General features: G+C 43.0%; 1 protein-coding gene across 1 annotated transcript in view; it reads right to left on the reverse strand.

Moving 5' to 3' along the window:
• LRBA (LPS responsive beige-like anchor protein) overlaps positions 1-16,871 on the reverse strand; it is a 542,055-nt gene that overhangs the window by 487,330 nt on the left and 37,854 nt on the right. The gene's annotated exons all lie outside the window — the stretch shown is intronic.

A 16,871-nucleotide genomic window follows, 5' to 3' on the forward strand; every position in this document is an offset into this window, starting at 1 on the left:
AGTTAGGGTTATATCCTATGGAGAGCACATGAAAATAAGGAGGCATTTCGTATAGTTCCATGTGTGGCTGTGCAAGAACATACAGAAGAAATTGTGCAACAATAAAGCACCAGCAATTTAAGTGTGACATCTTGCACAAGATGATGTACAAATACAAATCAGAATCCCATTTGGATTTCTGTACAGAGAAAGTTATCTCTTCCGCATACACATGTCTCCTTTGTGCAAGCATAAGGATAACTTAGAAAGTAATATCAAAAAGAGATAATTTTAGTTGCCTTTAGTATTAGAATGCCAGAAAAGCAACTGAACCATTTGAATGCAGCTTTTCTGAAACACATATAATTCTCAGTTATCAAGTAATGTACCAGCAGTAAAAAGAACATTTCAATACAATTGTACACAGAACACAACTCTATATTCTCAGTTTCCATACTATAAATTCCATTCTATAAATTTTCATTTAAAAATGAAAATAAAAAATGAATAAAATATTTCATTACATGAACTTCTAAACACATGATTTCCCAAAATGGTTTTACAACAAATAACTGTAATGCAGTGTCACACTTCACCTTGAAACCAGAACAACCAACAAGCCTGAATCTCTCTTTCATGCTGAAAAGCAGCTGGCATTGAAGACTGTATATTCAGTACTAACAACAGGTATGCAAACTGTAAGACATACTTATTTGAACTTTCATATTCAGTTCAAATATGGAAGACAGTGATCATTTACAAATACAGACACAGCAAAAAATATCTGATCCAGTTCAGTTATAACACTACGGGAGCAATCCTAACCAACCTTCCAGCACTGGTATAGCTGTGCCAATGTGGCGTGCACTGCATCCTGCAATGGGGAGGCAGTCAAGGGGGCCTCCTCAAGGTAAGGGCATGTTTTGTTACCTTACCTTGGATCTGCATTGCAGCTAGGTCAGGGCTGGAAAATTGGTTAGGATTGTGCCCTACATCAGTCTGCATAATGGGAACAAAAGCAAGGGAGGTCATCCCCTCTCCTACACAAAAGAGGGGAATAAACACTTCTGCTTTTTTTTTTTTTTTTTTGCTTTTTTTTTTAAGAATAAGCCTCACAGAAGATCATGAGAACTGTTGATAGCACAATATTCTGGCTGCCTACACAGACAACACAATCTTATGGTTGTCTACCTATTGTGTTCAATGAGGTTCACTCCCAGGAAAGCATATACAGAGGGCAGGAGGTCTGGTCTAGAGGATTTGTTGTTGGCAACCTTCAGTCTCGAGAGACTATGGTATCGCGCTCTGAAAGGTGGTTTTGGAACATTGTCTATTGTGGCTGAAAAGGCCAATTCGGGAGTGACAATCCCTTCCACACTGGGAGCAAGTGCAGTCTGTCCCTGGTCTGTCTCCCTGGCTATGGGCCTTCCTTCTTTGCCTCTTAGCCTCAGACTGTTGGCCAAGTGTCTCTTCAAACTGGGAAAGGCCATGCTGCACAGCCTGCCTCCAAGCGGGCCACTCAGAGGCCAGGATTTCCCACTTGTTGAGGTCCACTCCTAAGGCCTTCAGATCCCTCTTGCAGATGTCCTTGTATTGCAGCTGTGGTCTACCTGTAGGGCGCTTTCCTTGCACGAGTTCTCCATAGAGGAGATCCTTTGGGATCTGGCCATCATCCATTCTCACGACATGACCGAGCCAACGCAGGCGTCTCTGTTTCAGCAGTGCATACATGCTAGGGATTCCATGTTAGCCTGAAGATAACATCTGAAGGTCACCAGTTCGAGGCCAGCAGCAGCTCCGTGAATGGTGAGACCTTGAAGCAGCTGACAAGCTGAGCTGAGTTATTCCACCTGCTCTTTGGTGTGAGTGAAGAAGCGTCCTGGCTGCCCTTCAAACGAAAGATGAAGCAGCTGCTTGTCAGCCAGCGTGGGAGGCAACTTGGGGGCCAGAAGTGATACCAGACTGTGAAAGATCCATCTGAAATGTTGTGCGGATCTTGAAAGATAGAACCATTCTGTCATTGTAAAAATCCCCTCAGGGGTTTAGAGATAGCCTGCCTATGTGAACCGCCTTGAATAAAAGAGGAATAATCCGATGACCAGAAAGGCAGTATATAAATACTGGTAAGTGTGGGTAGGATTGCAGTCTAGGATTGTTAAAAAATTTTCTGCTTGATGATGTCACTTCTGGTCATGACATCACTTCCGGTGGGTCCTGACAGATTCTTATTCTAAAAAGTGGGGTCCTGGTACTAAACGTGTGAGAACTGCTGCTTCAGAGCAGCAGTTCTCAAACTTTTTAGTCTCCTGAACCCTTTACACCTAAGTGGAGTCTTGGGGAGCCCTGCGAATGCATGCGGAGCATCTCAGGGAACCCCAGCTGTAGAGAATTACAGGGCCCCGAAAACCTACAGATTTCATTATCCACAGGCTTCCTTATCCATGAAGGTGCCTGGAATGGAACCCCCACGGATAAAGGAGAGGCTCTGTACAGAATTGCAGCCTAAGTTAAGTTAGAACACACCAGGATAAAATTGTGGTTCTAACTAATAAACCACAGTTCCCCAAGTTCATACATACTTCAGAAGTGCAATTTATTTTAAAATGTGAGTCAACACTTTCCTTTACCATCCTCTTCTCTCTCACATGAAGAAGAGGAGAGTGAATGAAGTCCCTTAGTTTAACACTATATGGATAAGATCTATGGTTTAGTATTTTGACTGCAATGGGCCTCTGAACACTGACAGCTTTCTACAGTCTTAATCTTCCTAATTACTTTGAAATGCTAGACTTGTTTCAAAAGATCAGAGGCATAAGTGCTTCATTAGAATCTCTTTGGGGTTCTTATCCAAAGCTGGTTCAGAGCCAATGTATTTGCAACTCTAATTGATAACCAGCAGTAGTGTCTGCTGTTTAAAAGAAGTGTAACAGGGGAGGATAACTTGGCTGTTAGCAGGAGTTGATTTCTTTTACATTGGTTCATAGTTAACATTAATCCATGGTTTATAAATAGGTCTTTCCCTTCCTCTCTCTTATATGCTTCAATTTCTTCTCTCACCTCCCATTTAGCTTCAAACCACTGTTTCCCTTTAGATCCAGACCAACCAAACCTATTACAGGAAGGGCCCAATCTAAAAAAAAAACAAAAACATTTGTTCCCTTACCTTGGGAATACATTGTGGCTGCATCCGTGCTGGAAAGTTGGATAGTACTGGGCCCTAAAAATAGTTTTACTTGTTTTGCTACACTAACTGCTATGTGAATTTTTGTTGTTGTTATTGAAAGGCAGTATACCTATATAAAGGTATACCTATATAAATATTCATAATAGTAACAGTCTGAAAAAAACAGGACTTTGGTGTTTAGTTTGTTCATTGCAAGTCAGCCTACAAACTTCATTGGTTTACCTGAGCTTTGGGTGTTTCAGTGCTTTGCTCTTGAGTAGCATCCCAATTCCATTTGCAAGGTGTAACCAGTTATTGATCAAATGAACACAATGGTTGCTTCGTATTCATCCAACCACATTCAGGCATTTTAATACAGTTGAACCTCGGTATCAGCAGGAGATCCACTACTGAACAAACCCACCCCTGTAGATACCGAAACCTACGGATAAGTGAATGAACCCCAGACACAACCAGGGATGCTCTCTAGTTGCATCCAAAAGGTGTATCAGAATGAGGCCCGCAGAGGCTGCTTACAGCTACTACGGGCCTCAAAAAAGCCTCCGGAGGTGTCAGAAAGGCACTTCTGGAGACCTTTCCAAGCACAACAGAGGCCCGGTTACATCAGGAAGCTCAGGTCCAGCCCTCCACCATGGGTTTTTTTTTTTTTTTCAGTAAGACCTTTACTGGCATAAAATACAGAGAAAGAACAGAACAAAACAGGAATATACAAAGACAACACAACACAACATAAGCATAAACATCAGTCGCTGCCCAGAGTCCCAGGGCTCTGCCTGGCTATTACCCCAGATAAAAAGGAAGCAACATTATCCAGAGTCTCAGGATCAGGAGTGGAAAGGAGAGACTGAAGCATGGTTGAATCCTCCCAGCCCTGCATCCTAGCTAACAATGGACCTAGAAATTTCTTGTGTGACACATCATGTAGCGGGCAGTAAAAAAAGGTATGCATTAAAGTCTCAACGCAATCCCTACCACACTTGCATTTCCTCTCTAAGTAGGGGATACCGCTGAACCTGCCCGTTTACAAGGCTGATGGAAGAGCGTTACACCTTGCCAGTGTGAAAGCTCTCCAGGCCTGTGGGCACACCAGGTGGCAAAAGAAGGAGGCCGGTTTCCCAAAACTGACTGGAATATGAAGATGGAGTGGAGAACAAGTGGTTCTGGCGGCACTAAACAGCTCTTGTTGTTCGATATCCAGAATTCTTCGTTTGACAATTCTGTAAGCTGCATCACAACCAATCATACCTAACTCTGCAGTGTCCAGCCCTATTGACTTAATTTTAGTTAGAAGATCAGTGATCTCTATAGGCAGGACTGGATCCAATAATAATTGATGCATTAGATCAGAAGAGGTGGGGTTAAATAAAATCCTAAACCAAAATTTCAGAAGTCTTAACCATACAGAGTCGAATTAACCCCACCTCGAGACACAGGACCTAGTAGGGAACGCACCTGGGTAAGCCCAAAATTTTCCGTAAAAAGGAGGCTTGGATGCGTTCTAGTGGTTGGTTAATAGCCTTATACCAGACAGGAGAGCCATAAAGAACCTGGGAAAGAACCTTTCCCTTAAACGCCTCCAGAGCGGCCAGAACATAACCATTGTCGCAGGTGAAAAAGAAACGGGAAATGGCTGAGGAAGCTAGTTTGGATGCGTTCTGCACTGCCTTGCGATGAAAAGCCCAAGTGAGTCTGTAATGGAAGTTGATACCCAGGTACTTGAAATGCTTAACCTGTTCCATTTTGTTGCCATTACAAGACCACTTAAAAGATTTCCATCTGTTAGCAAATATCATTATCTTAGATTTAGCATAATTGATCTGCAATTTGTTGGTCAAAAAATACTCTGTGGCGCAACTGAGCAGACGTTTCAGGCCAATCCTAGTACGAGATATCAGTACTGCATCATCCGTGTACAGAAGTAGCGGCACTTGGCTTGCGCCAAGCTTTGGACAATGGCCATCTACTTCCTTCAGGGAAGGGGCAAGATCATTTAGAAATAGATTGAAAAGCATGGGGGCCACGACACAGCCCTGTTTGACCCCTTTGTTAGTGATGATGGAGTGAGTTAGATTCCCCCTCCAGGAGCATCTAACCCTGCACAAGGTATTTAGATGGAGAGACCTAATCAGCAGCAGTAATCTTTTATCAATCCCCATGTCTTCCAACTTGGCCCAAAGAAGCTCCCTATCCACAGAATCAAAGGCACCTTTCAAATCAAGGAAGGCTACATAAAGACGAGCCTTACATATCCTGACCTGCTTATAGGCCAAATGAGACAGGATCAGGCAATTATCCAAAGTTGATTTGCCCCGACAGAAGCCAGATTGCTTGGGGCCTAAGATGCCTTGCGAAGTAACCCAGAGAGTGAGTTTATTGCATAGATATTTTGCATAGATCTTACCTAGTACAGGAAGCAAACTAACAGGCCGAAAGTTTCCTGGTATGGTAGGGTCACCCTTTTTATGAATAGGCACGACTGTTGCTGTAAGCCAGGCATTGGGTAATAGGCCAGAGCTGTCGATCATTGTAAAAAAATGGGCAAGTAACTGGGCCCACCATTCTGGGTCACCTTTTAAAAGCTCGGGTGGTATTTCATCTGGCCCTGCGGCCTTCCCTGGCTTCAATTGCATAATTAGCTCTTTAATTTCATCAGGGGTCACAGGAGGCCAGATAGGCAGATCCACAGAGGTGAAGTCTGGGTAGGTGTCTGGGGATTTGCTCTTATCATAAAAAAGATCTGTAAAGTGTTGAACCCATGTGGACGAAGGGATAATAGCAGGTTCGTATGTTTCTGATCTACATGAACCCGCTACAACTGCCCAAAATTGTTTATTATTTTTGTGTTGAATCGCTTGATGCAGCTTGTTCCATTGAGTTAAAACAAACTTTTTCTTTTTCTCTGTCAATAAAACTTAGTTGTTTTTTGAGAATGGAGTGTTTAACTAAACAACTGGGGTCATTGTACTTTCTAAAATCTAAATAAGAAGCCCTGATACACATCTTAAGATCCCTACATTCACTGTCAAACCAATCCTTTTTGTCAAAAGCACTGCATGTCTTAACCGACATGGGCCTGGTACTCAGGGTCTTAAAAATGTATCCAATAAAACCTTCAAAGGATTTGATTTGAACAAAGGGATCAGAGTCCTGTTGAATGGCCGATAAAAAATATCTGCTTGCTGGTTCCGTACATAAACGATGGAAGTTTGAGGAAAGAGCACTGTTAGCCACAATTTTATACCTACACTCTAGATTTGGCTCTACCTCAGCTTGTGATGGAACACTCCCAGAATGGAGGTCAAGGACCAAGATTAAAGGTAAATGGTCACTATAGGTTACGTCCCCAATGGTAAAATCCTTCACATGATGCTTCATTTTAGTGGATACCAAAATGTAATCCACAACGCTGGCGCCACGAGAGGATACAAAAGTAAATTCATCAGCATTGGGGAATTCTTTTAGACCATTAAGCCAAATCATGTTAGTGGTAATGGAAAACTTAGCAAGGGCCATATCGTTGGCATTATAGTGTGCAATGGGGGGGAGGATTCAAGATGGCCACCTGGTAGGATCCCTGCTACTGTGCTCCTGTTTTATGCCCTGATATTTCTCTTTAGTTGGATTCTTTGACTCTTTTTCCTCCTCTGGATGCTTCCTGAGTCCTGGTAGAGGAAAGCAACACTACCAGTTGTTTCCAGTCTGCACCCTTGTCTTTGGATTACAGTGGATTTTAAAAAGCTGCTTCGATGGGGAAGAGGAGAAGGTATAAACACTCCCCTGGACAGGGAAACTCTCCTATCAAGTCAGCCAAGCAGCTACGCCTGGAGGATCTCCCAGCATGGTCAGATACAGTAGGTGAGCTCATGAATCTCGCTTCTCCCAACAGATATGAAGCTCTTCATGTTTCCAAATCAGAGGCAGAGAGGAATTACCAGTCTCCCTTCAGTCATACTGGCACGGCGTCAGCCTGCCCTCCCTCACCCACCCTTTCAGCTTCCTCTCCACAGGACAAGCAGTCATTATCTCAGCAGAACGGTCCCAGTAATTGCTTCTTGACCTTGTTGGGCGATTGCAATATTATCATTGGAAACACGCTTCTTTTTGTATGTAAACAGCTTAATACTATTCTTGCCCAGCTGGACTCACTTCACAAGGCTGTTCAACCACCTTTACCTTCCCTCTCCACTCAAGCTCTGGGTCTGAACTTTAACAAGCCAGGGGAAGCTGAACTGCTGGGGCTGCGTGAGAATCTGGATTGTGGAGAAGCTGCCTACTGTTTGTTGAAAAATCAGATACTGCTGGAATTCCAGGACTCTCCCATTCATAAGGGGTGCTGGGCCAATAAACTGAGGGCAAAAGACTCTCTATGCAGATTATTACACCTTGATCCATCTCAGGCTGACTGTGTTGATCTGCAGGAAATCATAAAACTCCCTTGGATTCCCCAGTCTCCAAACTGGACCCGGCTTCTTTTGAAGTTTGGCACCTCTCGGATCCCAGGCCAGCTGCATGGGAAGAGTTTGTTTCTTCGGTCCTTTGGCATTTTCTTGCGGAGGGTGTTTGCCGACATGATTATTAAACCTCTGCTCCCAAGGTACAAAATCCAGCCTCCCCCTCCTCTCCTTCCATCCAGCCTTGCGCAGGCTGGCTCTGTGCCCAGTCACGGGAGGAGAGATAATCGCACCCAGAGCGTGGGAGTTGCCAATTGCTTTTCTCCTGATTCAAGCCCCTTGGTGCTGCCTAGTGCTAATGAGTTAAAGGCTGCCACTGACTCTTTGGGAAATGCTTTGCTTCACTTGAAATCTTCACTGCACAAGCCACAAGCTTTTGCTTTCTCCCAGCCAGTTAATTCAACAATTGGCTGTTCAACAAGTGCAGCTTCTAATAGCGAATGGCAAGCCCAGCCTTCTGGCGCTGGCACCGAACCTCAAACACCAGATCAGGCACACTCTTCATTGATATCTGAGATGATGGGAGCTCAGTCACCCTCCGTCTGCATACCCCCCCTAACTGGAGCAGCTGACCCTATGGATAGCTCTCCTACTGAAGCCTTTAAGCCTGTGCTGATGAATGAATCGGCCAGTGAGGTGGACTATCTCAATGGAGTGGGTTTGCTGTGCCATTCAAGTAATTCGGAGGAGGTTTTGCATCATGTTGTGGCTATCCAACAATTGCCTAGAGACTCAGCCCAGGTCTTGTCATCTTCCCCAAGTTCATCACAGCCTAATATGAACTCCTTATCTAAAGCCCTGGATGGGGTACCATCAGGGGCAACGTCTGCTGTTCCCTGCGATGAGGAATTGGAATCAGCTCTTGAGTCCTGTAAAGCTTTGCCAGAGATTCCTGGCTCCCACCTACCCTCCAGGTTCCTTGGGGACATAGAAGTGAATGGCCAAAATTCAGGTTCAGCTAACGCAATTACTACTGACCTCCCAATGCATTTACCTACTGATGACCATTCACTCATTCCAAGGGCACTCCCAGCCCCCAAAGGCCCCTTGTCAACGGAATAAGGCCCTAGGGCAGATCCTCCTGCATTGGTGGCTAAAGATCTGATAATGGAATTACAGCTGGAGGGGGGTGACATTGTGGAGGGTGCCATCAGTGCCTTTAAGGAACTCACAAGACCAGAACAACTAAATATTATCAGATCCCTGGACAGGGTTAAAGCAGAACTTTTCAATTATAATACGGAAAATTTGACCTATGAAATCCATCCTCTGACCCTTCCAGTGCCAGTATCTGCTCTTCAATCTGCTTCAGAAGTAGCTACTGAGGCAATTCCCGTCCCCTATTCCGGGGATTTTACACCATCTCCTGTGACCAACTTAGCCCTGAGTAGCTGCATGTCTCATCATCCTTCTGGTGCTGAGTGTCCATCAGGAAGCAAAGATTGACTAATTAATGCTTCTCCAGCCCCTGCTACTTCTTCCCAACTAAGAATTCTTTCCTGGAACATTGCAGGGTGGAAGAATAAGAAAAATGACAGCAGTTTCTTAAGTTATCTCAGAACGTTTGATATTATTCTGTTGCAGGAGACATGGGTTTTGGACCATCTGTACATCCCTGGCTACAAGGCTTTTGCAGTACCTGCAACTAAACCCACCTCTAATGGTCGTCCTTCAGTGGGTTTAGCCAGCCTTGTACTGAAGCGGTTTAAGTCATGCCCTTTAGACATCCTTCCAGGTTGTTGTAAGATACAAGCACTGAGGGTGTCTTTTGCAGACATTGACTTAATCTGCGTCAACACCTATATTCCTCCTTTGCTTAACAGCTTACAAAGGACCCAGCTCTGGAATGATCTATTGACTTGTATGAATGAGCTTAAAAGGGCCCACCCCCATGCTGAAATTCTGTTGCTGGGTGATTTAAATTCGAGGGTGGGGAACTCAGCGGAAATCTTCCACAGAGCCTGGGATGTGGATGATGACAGCTCCCTCCCCCCCATTTGTGCACTAAGCAGGTGGTCCAAAGATGCACACCATGGGTTTAGAACCCATGTCGAGTTAAATCTGCAGGTTTCAAACCTACAGATAAACAGGTCAGACCTGTACATTATGCATGGGAAGGATAAAGTGGATAGAGAGATGCTCTTTACACTCTCACATAACACCAGAACCAGGGGACATCCGCTAAAATTGAGTGCTGGGAGAGTTAGGACAGACAAAAGAAAATATTTCTTTACTCAGCAGGTGGTTGGTCTGTGGAACTCCTTGCCACAGGATGTGGTCACGGCATCTGACCTGGATGCCTTTAAAAGGAGATTGGACAAGTTTCTGGAGGAAAAATCCATTACAGGTTACAAGCCATGATGTGTATGTGCAACCTCCTGATTTTAGAAATGGGCTATGTCAGAATGCCAGATGCAAGGGTGGGCACCAGGATGCAGGTCTCTTGTTATCTGGTGTGCTCCCTGGGGCATTTGGTGGGCCGCTGTGAGATACAGGAAGCTGGACTAGATGGGCCTATGGCCTGATCCAGTGGAGCTGTTCTCATGTTATTATGAATTGATAAACTAGTTATCTTTGTCTGCCTAGCCTATGTTTACAGGTAATTTAGTGGGTTGCCTCATCTGCTTATTCACAGTCACTACTGCAATCCCTGGAAGACTGTGTTTCTTAGATGGTCCTCCTCTGCTAAGTCTCTGTTGCCTGGGATGGTGGCAGCAAATACAACTACCACAGATACCCATGCTTAAGTCAGTATCAAATATAAGTCAAGGACAATAATTCAAAGCCAAAACCAAAAATCATGGAATTTTCTATGACCATTGGATAAGTCAGCGGGCTTAAACTTGGGAGGGGGGGTGTCTATAATTTTGTCTGATTTTACCTAAGGCCAGAACCTGAAAAATAATTGGTAGTAAATAATACTACCATTAATTATTACCTAAGAACTGTACAGTCTCTAATTTATTAAAAATATAGTAAAATATCGTAAGATACATTTTTATTGATTAACTTTTTAAATTCTGGTCTTCTACAATCTTTTTGTAAACACTATCAGAGTAAGCACACTGTAAACAACATACCAGAAGAACCATTAATCAAATCCTTCTTTAAGGTGCCTGGTATGTTAAGTCTGAGGTTCTACATATAACATACAACATATACCGTATTTTTCGCTCCATAAGACGCACTTTTCCCCCCCAAAACAGTGGGGGGAAAGTGTGTGCGTCTTATGGAGCGAATACTGCAAAAAAGAGTGCACGTTATGTTATGCTTCATGCCAGTTTATGCTCACATTCACCCTAAGAAGGGGGAGGATCTTCATGCCAGTTTATGATCACATTCACCCTAAGAAGGGGGGGATCTTCATGCCAGTTTATGCTCACATTCACCCTAAGAAGGGGGGGGGGGATCTTCCTGCCAGGATGGATGGATGAAAATGGAATGAGAATATAAGTTGAAAAGGTGTGGTCCAAACATCCTGGAGGACTTCTGAAAAAATGGGTGAAAACATCATGGGACTCAGTAAAGGAGAAGATCCTTGTACAGTCATTCAAAAAATGTGGCATTAGCAATGCCTTAGATGGAAGTGAAGATGGTATCTTATATGAAGACAGCGAAGAAAGTGATGTCAGTGATTGTGAGCAAATGAGCTTCATAAATTCTGACTCTAGCGATGATGAGTTCTTGGGGTTTCCAGAAAACTAGAGTACTCAAACCTTTAAGTCTCTCCATTTGTTAATGACAGTGGTAATGGTTCTTAATGCCACTGTTGACTGCTGTTCACTTTACATGGTTTAAATGTTATTCTGTTATAGTTTATTAAATATTTTATTACACTATTTGGTTCAGAATATTTTTTTCCTGTTTTCCTCCTCTAAAAAATAGGTACGTCTTATGGTCAGGTGTGTCTTATGGAGCGAAAAATACAGTAATAACTGGAACGGTGCAATTCAATTCACAGCAGACAAGCAAGAAACAAGGAAGGAGTGTGACCAAATGCAGTTATACATAGTTTCAACCCAATTTACTCAGCAGTAGACGCAATTGCTTTTCATGTGTGTTATTCTAAAGAAATGGTGCATTGAATTGTAGCCTTGAACTTTGTTTCAGATGTTAATGAGAATTACATCCTGGTGTTTAAAAAACCAGACCTCTGTCAAACATTGGCAAAATGAAAAGAGGCTGCAGAAGGGTCTGCAGAAGGTTGGGTGTGATCCTGCCAAAGAGAATGAGGCACGATTCAGTGAAACTGAAGCATAGAGCCCTTGCTTACATTTTTCTCAGGAGGAGTGAAAATGTTAACTTTGGTTGCCATTGGCCCTGGAGCCTGGTTGCCTTGGAGACTGATTGCCCCGTAGCCTGATTGAAAGGGGGCGGAGGAATCTGAGCCTCCCCACTGTTTTTGAAGAGATTAACGAGGTGATTGTGCAGTACCATGTGCCATTTGACTCTTCTGTGTAATGGAACAGCGTGGAGGGAGGAAGAAAGGAAGGGAGGGAGGAGAGAACTTATTCTCCTCCATGTCCATTTGCTCTCCTCTGAGCTTCTCCCGGCTTCCTGGCTGCTGCAACATGCCTGAATAGCCCTGATTAACTTGCAGATAAGGCAAGGAGATGATCAAAAGTTGATTTATTGGTAGAAATTTCTGACTTATAGGCAAGTATCTACAGTACCTGTTTCCCTCCCCATTCAGCTGCTGTCCGGGGAAATGGATAGCAGGAAGGGGTACAGGCACACTAACCACTAGACTATACTCCCCTTTGTCAGTTTGGCTTCTCCTAGTACTTTCCCTGACAGTGGCAAACCATGGCTTGGTGTTATTTCTGAACCAACCTATTGACACAACTTGTTTTCACACAAAAATAAGGAGTCTGTATTATAACCCATTTCATTGCTATTTGAGGTTAGCAATGGTTCTGCTGCCATATCCTATGTTCTCTTCTAGCCTGGGCAGCCCAAAACGAGCCCCTCAGTTCTATGCCCACTCAAAAGCAGGCACAGATCCAAGGAGACCCATTGGTGCTACCATAGCATTATACGGGATAAGGGAGAAAATGCTCCCGGTGCTAATCCAGCTCCCATAGTATATAGCGGTTGCCATTTCAGCACTGTAGCCCTGGGCACAGGTGAGCATAAGATTGGGCTGATTGCCCATCTGTAAGAGCACCACATGTCACAAGTCAAACTTTTAGAGTGTTTAATAAGTGGAGAAAGATTGTGGAAGATTTCTCTACAAAACCTGGAGACAATTTCTCCTGGATCTGTGAGGTCATTCCTCAACTACTGAAAATTACAAAAAATTACAGACGCTATCTAATGAGAAGAGAAGAATAAAAATTGGGATGCAAATTTATTAAAAGCACAGTGTTGTTTTGAACCTAAAACATAATCCTAGACACTGAATAAACACTGACACATGCCCAGCTTATGGTCTACATCAGGGTGGTCCAACTTTAGGCAGCCAAAAGATTACATGACTCTGGCGTAAACCCCCAACTGGGCAGGCCTGAAGTAATATCACCACCGCTAATTACTACCACATTCTGAGCTGTTGAGGTCATTCAGCAGGCTCAGTCAAAAGAGGCAGTGGAAGTTGTGGCGGGGCTTTTCTATCTCCCTCCCATGCCATTCTGGCTTCTCCTTCTCCAAAGGAGACCAAAAAGCCACTGAAGTGGGAGGAGGTAGTGGTGTGGTGGGGCTTTCAGGGGTAGACAAAAAGGGCCACGCAGGTCGTGTGTTGGACCACCCTAGTGTACATTGAGATAGCGCACCACCTATTTACATCCATCACTGAAATTTTAACATCCAAATAATCCTCATAACAGAAACGGAACTGAGACTCAAACAGCAATTACTCTAATTCAATGAAATTCTAGTTTACAATTTCTGGTTGGAGCACAGAGTCAATTAATGATCTTTTTACTGACTTGATTACCCTAAGTATAAAATCCATTCTTGCACAATAACTAAATGTTAACCTTAGTTTAATCCAGACATAAGTGAGACAAGGTAAAACTCTAGGTTAAAGTCATATGCAAAGTATGTGGCTTCCTTCAGGAAATGAGATTTCCAAAATCCATTACATCACAGATTCATACATGAGTACTGGAAGCCAATAAATAACTTAAACCATGATACAGAGGGCCCTTATAAAATTTGCATTTACCTACAGTAAATACTGCCATGTTCTTTAATAGCTTGCTAGTGCAATCTTAGCAAGCTACTGATTTATGGTTGTGACATATTTTCAAAATCAGAAATCAATCACTGCATGACATCTGCTAGAAAGTCAGTTCAAGTTGCATTACTTTAAATTTAAACTCTGTGTCATATGAAAGTCAGATAGCAAAATAATGTAGCATATTGCTCATTTTAGTTTCCTTACTATTCATCTCACTCCTAGGGAAACATGGTAGCTATTCCTTAAAATATTTATGTCAGTTCCTCAACATTTCATTATAAGCATAATACCACAAAGAATAAATGTTTGTATTGCAAAATAGCCCCTCGAAATAAATGGCAACTATTGAAATTGAAGATTGTTAATGACCAGAGGTGTTTGAAAACGGTATTATTTATTTTACTCAGAAGTAAGCCCATTGTGTTGTGAAAGCTTGGGCTTTAAAGCTATCTTACTCACTTAAACAAACACCTCTATTAATGACCAAAAAAAGTTTGAAAGCAAACATCGGCCATTCTCTCAAAAGAACAGCTGTCATGCATCCCTTCAGGCACTTTTCAAAAGGAGAGAAAGCAATATGTTTAATTAAATTACCCTTCTCAAATATTATTCAACAGAAACAAATTGTATTAAACGGGCAGCCCAATCCTAACTGCATTTGAGCAGCAGGGCTGCATGGCCTACACTACATCCAATGCAGCTCAGTAGGCAACTGGAGTTACTTCCCCTTATCCAAAGTAAAGCCCCAACAGTCTCTACAGGGCTTCTCAGATCTATACCAGCTATTTAGTTGGCACCAATCCAGGACTCAAGAGTAATGCCAGGAGGGCCCGTTAAGAACAGCAGAGGCCTGCTCCTCCACTGATTCTACCCCCTCCCAGATCTGCCCTGTTCTGTCCTCCCCTCCTCCACTCAAAAGATGTCCCCTCCTCACCTCCAAAATGCCCTCCCATTACCCTCTCCCACCCCCAAGTGTGTATTTAAAAAGGGAAACAGCAATATTTACATTAACTATTTGAAAGATATTTCAAGACATTCCAAATATCAAAATTTCAAAGATAGAATTTCACATTAATTAGAAAGTCAGAAAGGATATTTAGTCCATTTTGCACTGTGCAACATGTGAGCAGCCCAATAACTACAAGTCACTTGAAATTTACATAATGATTAAATTTTGAACAATTTTTAGTACAGATCAGCAAAATAGTTGCTAGTATTTAGATGTATGGCTAATAACCTTGTTCCTTTTGAGGACAAATCAAGCACTATGATTAATGAAGGGCTTTTCTATTAAAAGGTGTATCAAGTTATACTCACTCAATTAAACATGCAGGACCTTTTTGCTATAATGTTCTTTATGGGCTATTAAGGTCTATTAAGCATCCTGCTGAGTCCTTTCGATTGTTTCTAAAAACTGACATCACAAAAGTAAACAATCATGATTCCAACTATTTGAGGGAGGCTAGGAGAGACATGACTTAAAATGCCAGTAATAAAATGTTAAAGCGCCAACATTTATGCTGCCGTGGTCACAACTGGTTAGCACAATTAGTCTTCCATTAAAACTATGTGGGTTCTTTGCAATAGCCCAGCCTGCAAATCATCCTACCTTAAATTAAAGCTATAAAATAAACTGTCCTTCAGGCAGATAGCTCTTGAAAGATAGTCTACATGAAAAGCAAAATTATACTGCAGTACTGTTGCTTTCAAGATTATGTCCTCAATTATGCATTTGAGAGCTCATTATAAGAACATAGGAACATAAGAACGGCCCCAATGGATCAGGCCATAGACCCATCTAGTTCAGCTTCCTGTATCTCACAGTGGCCCACCAAATGCCCCAGGGAGCATACCAGATAACAAGAGACCTCATTCTGGTGCCCTCCCTTGCATTGGCATTCTGACATGGCCCATTTCTAAAATCAGGAGGTTGCACATCCACATCATGGCTTGTAACCCGTAATGGATTTTTCCTCCAGAAACTTGTCCAATCTCCTTTTAAAGGCATCCAGGCCAGACGTCATCACCACATTCTGTGGCAAGGAGTTCCACAGACCAACCACATGCTGAGTAAAGAAATATTTTCTTTTGTCTGTTCTAACTCTCCCAACACTCAATTTTAGTAGATGACCCCTGGTTCCGGTGTTATGTGAGAGTGTAAAGAGCATCTCTCTATCCACTCTGTCCATCCCCTGCATAATTTTGTATGTCTCAATCATGTCCCCCCTCAGGCGCCTCTTTTCTAGGCTGAAGAGGCCTAAAAGCCATAGCCTTTCCTCATAAGGAAGGTGCCCCAGCCCAGTAATCATGTTAGTTGCTCTCTTTTGCACCTTTTCCATTTCCACTATGTCTTTTTTGAGATGTGGCGACCAGAACTGGACACAATACTCCAGGTGTGGCCTTACCATCGATATGTACAACGGCATTATAATATTAGCCGTTTTGTTCTCAATACCTTTCCTAATGATCCCAAGCATAGAATTGGCCTTCTTCACTGCCGCCGCACATTGGGTCGACACTTTCATCGACCTGTCCACCACCACCCCAAGATCTCTCTCCTGATCTGTCACAGACAGCTCAGAACCCATCAGCCTATATCTAAAGTTTTGATTTTTTGCCCCAATGTGCATGACCTTACACTTACTGACATTGAAGCGCATCTGCCATTTTGCTGCCCATTCTGTCAGTCTGGAGAGATCCTTCTGGAGCTCCTCACAATCACTTCTGGTCTTCACCACTCGGAAAAGTTTGGTGTCGTCTGCAAACTTTGCCACCTCACTGCTCACCCCTGTCTTCAGGTCATTTATGAAGAGGTTGAAAAGCACCGGTCCCAGGACAGATCCTTGGGGCACACCGCTTTTCACTTCTCTCCATTGTGAAAATTGCCCATTGACACCCACTCTCTGTTTCCTGGTCTTCAACGGACCAGGAATATATTAAACGGATTTTCAAAATTGCATTTTGGGACTGAGTTATTAGGGCTTTTGTTTGTTTTTATTTGTTCAACTTCCTAAACAAGAAAACAAACCCTATTAAGAAAAGGCATAGCTACAATATTTAAGAATTAGGAAGTCAC

The sequence above is a fragment of the Tiliqua scincoides genome, chromosome 6, assembly GCF_035046505.1.
Source record: "Tiliqua scincoides isolate rTilSci1 chromosome 6, rTilSci1.hap2, whole genome shotgun sequence".
NCBI classification, from domain to species: domain Eukaryota; kingdom Metazoa; phylum Chordata; class Lepidosauria; order Squamata; family Scincidae; genus Tiliqua; species Tiliqua scincoides.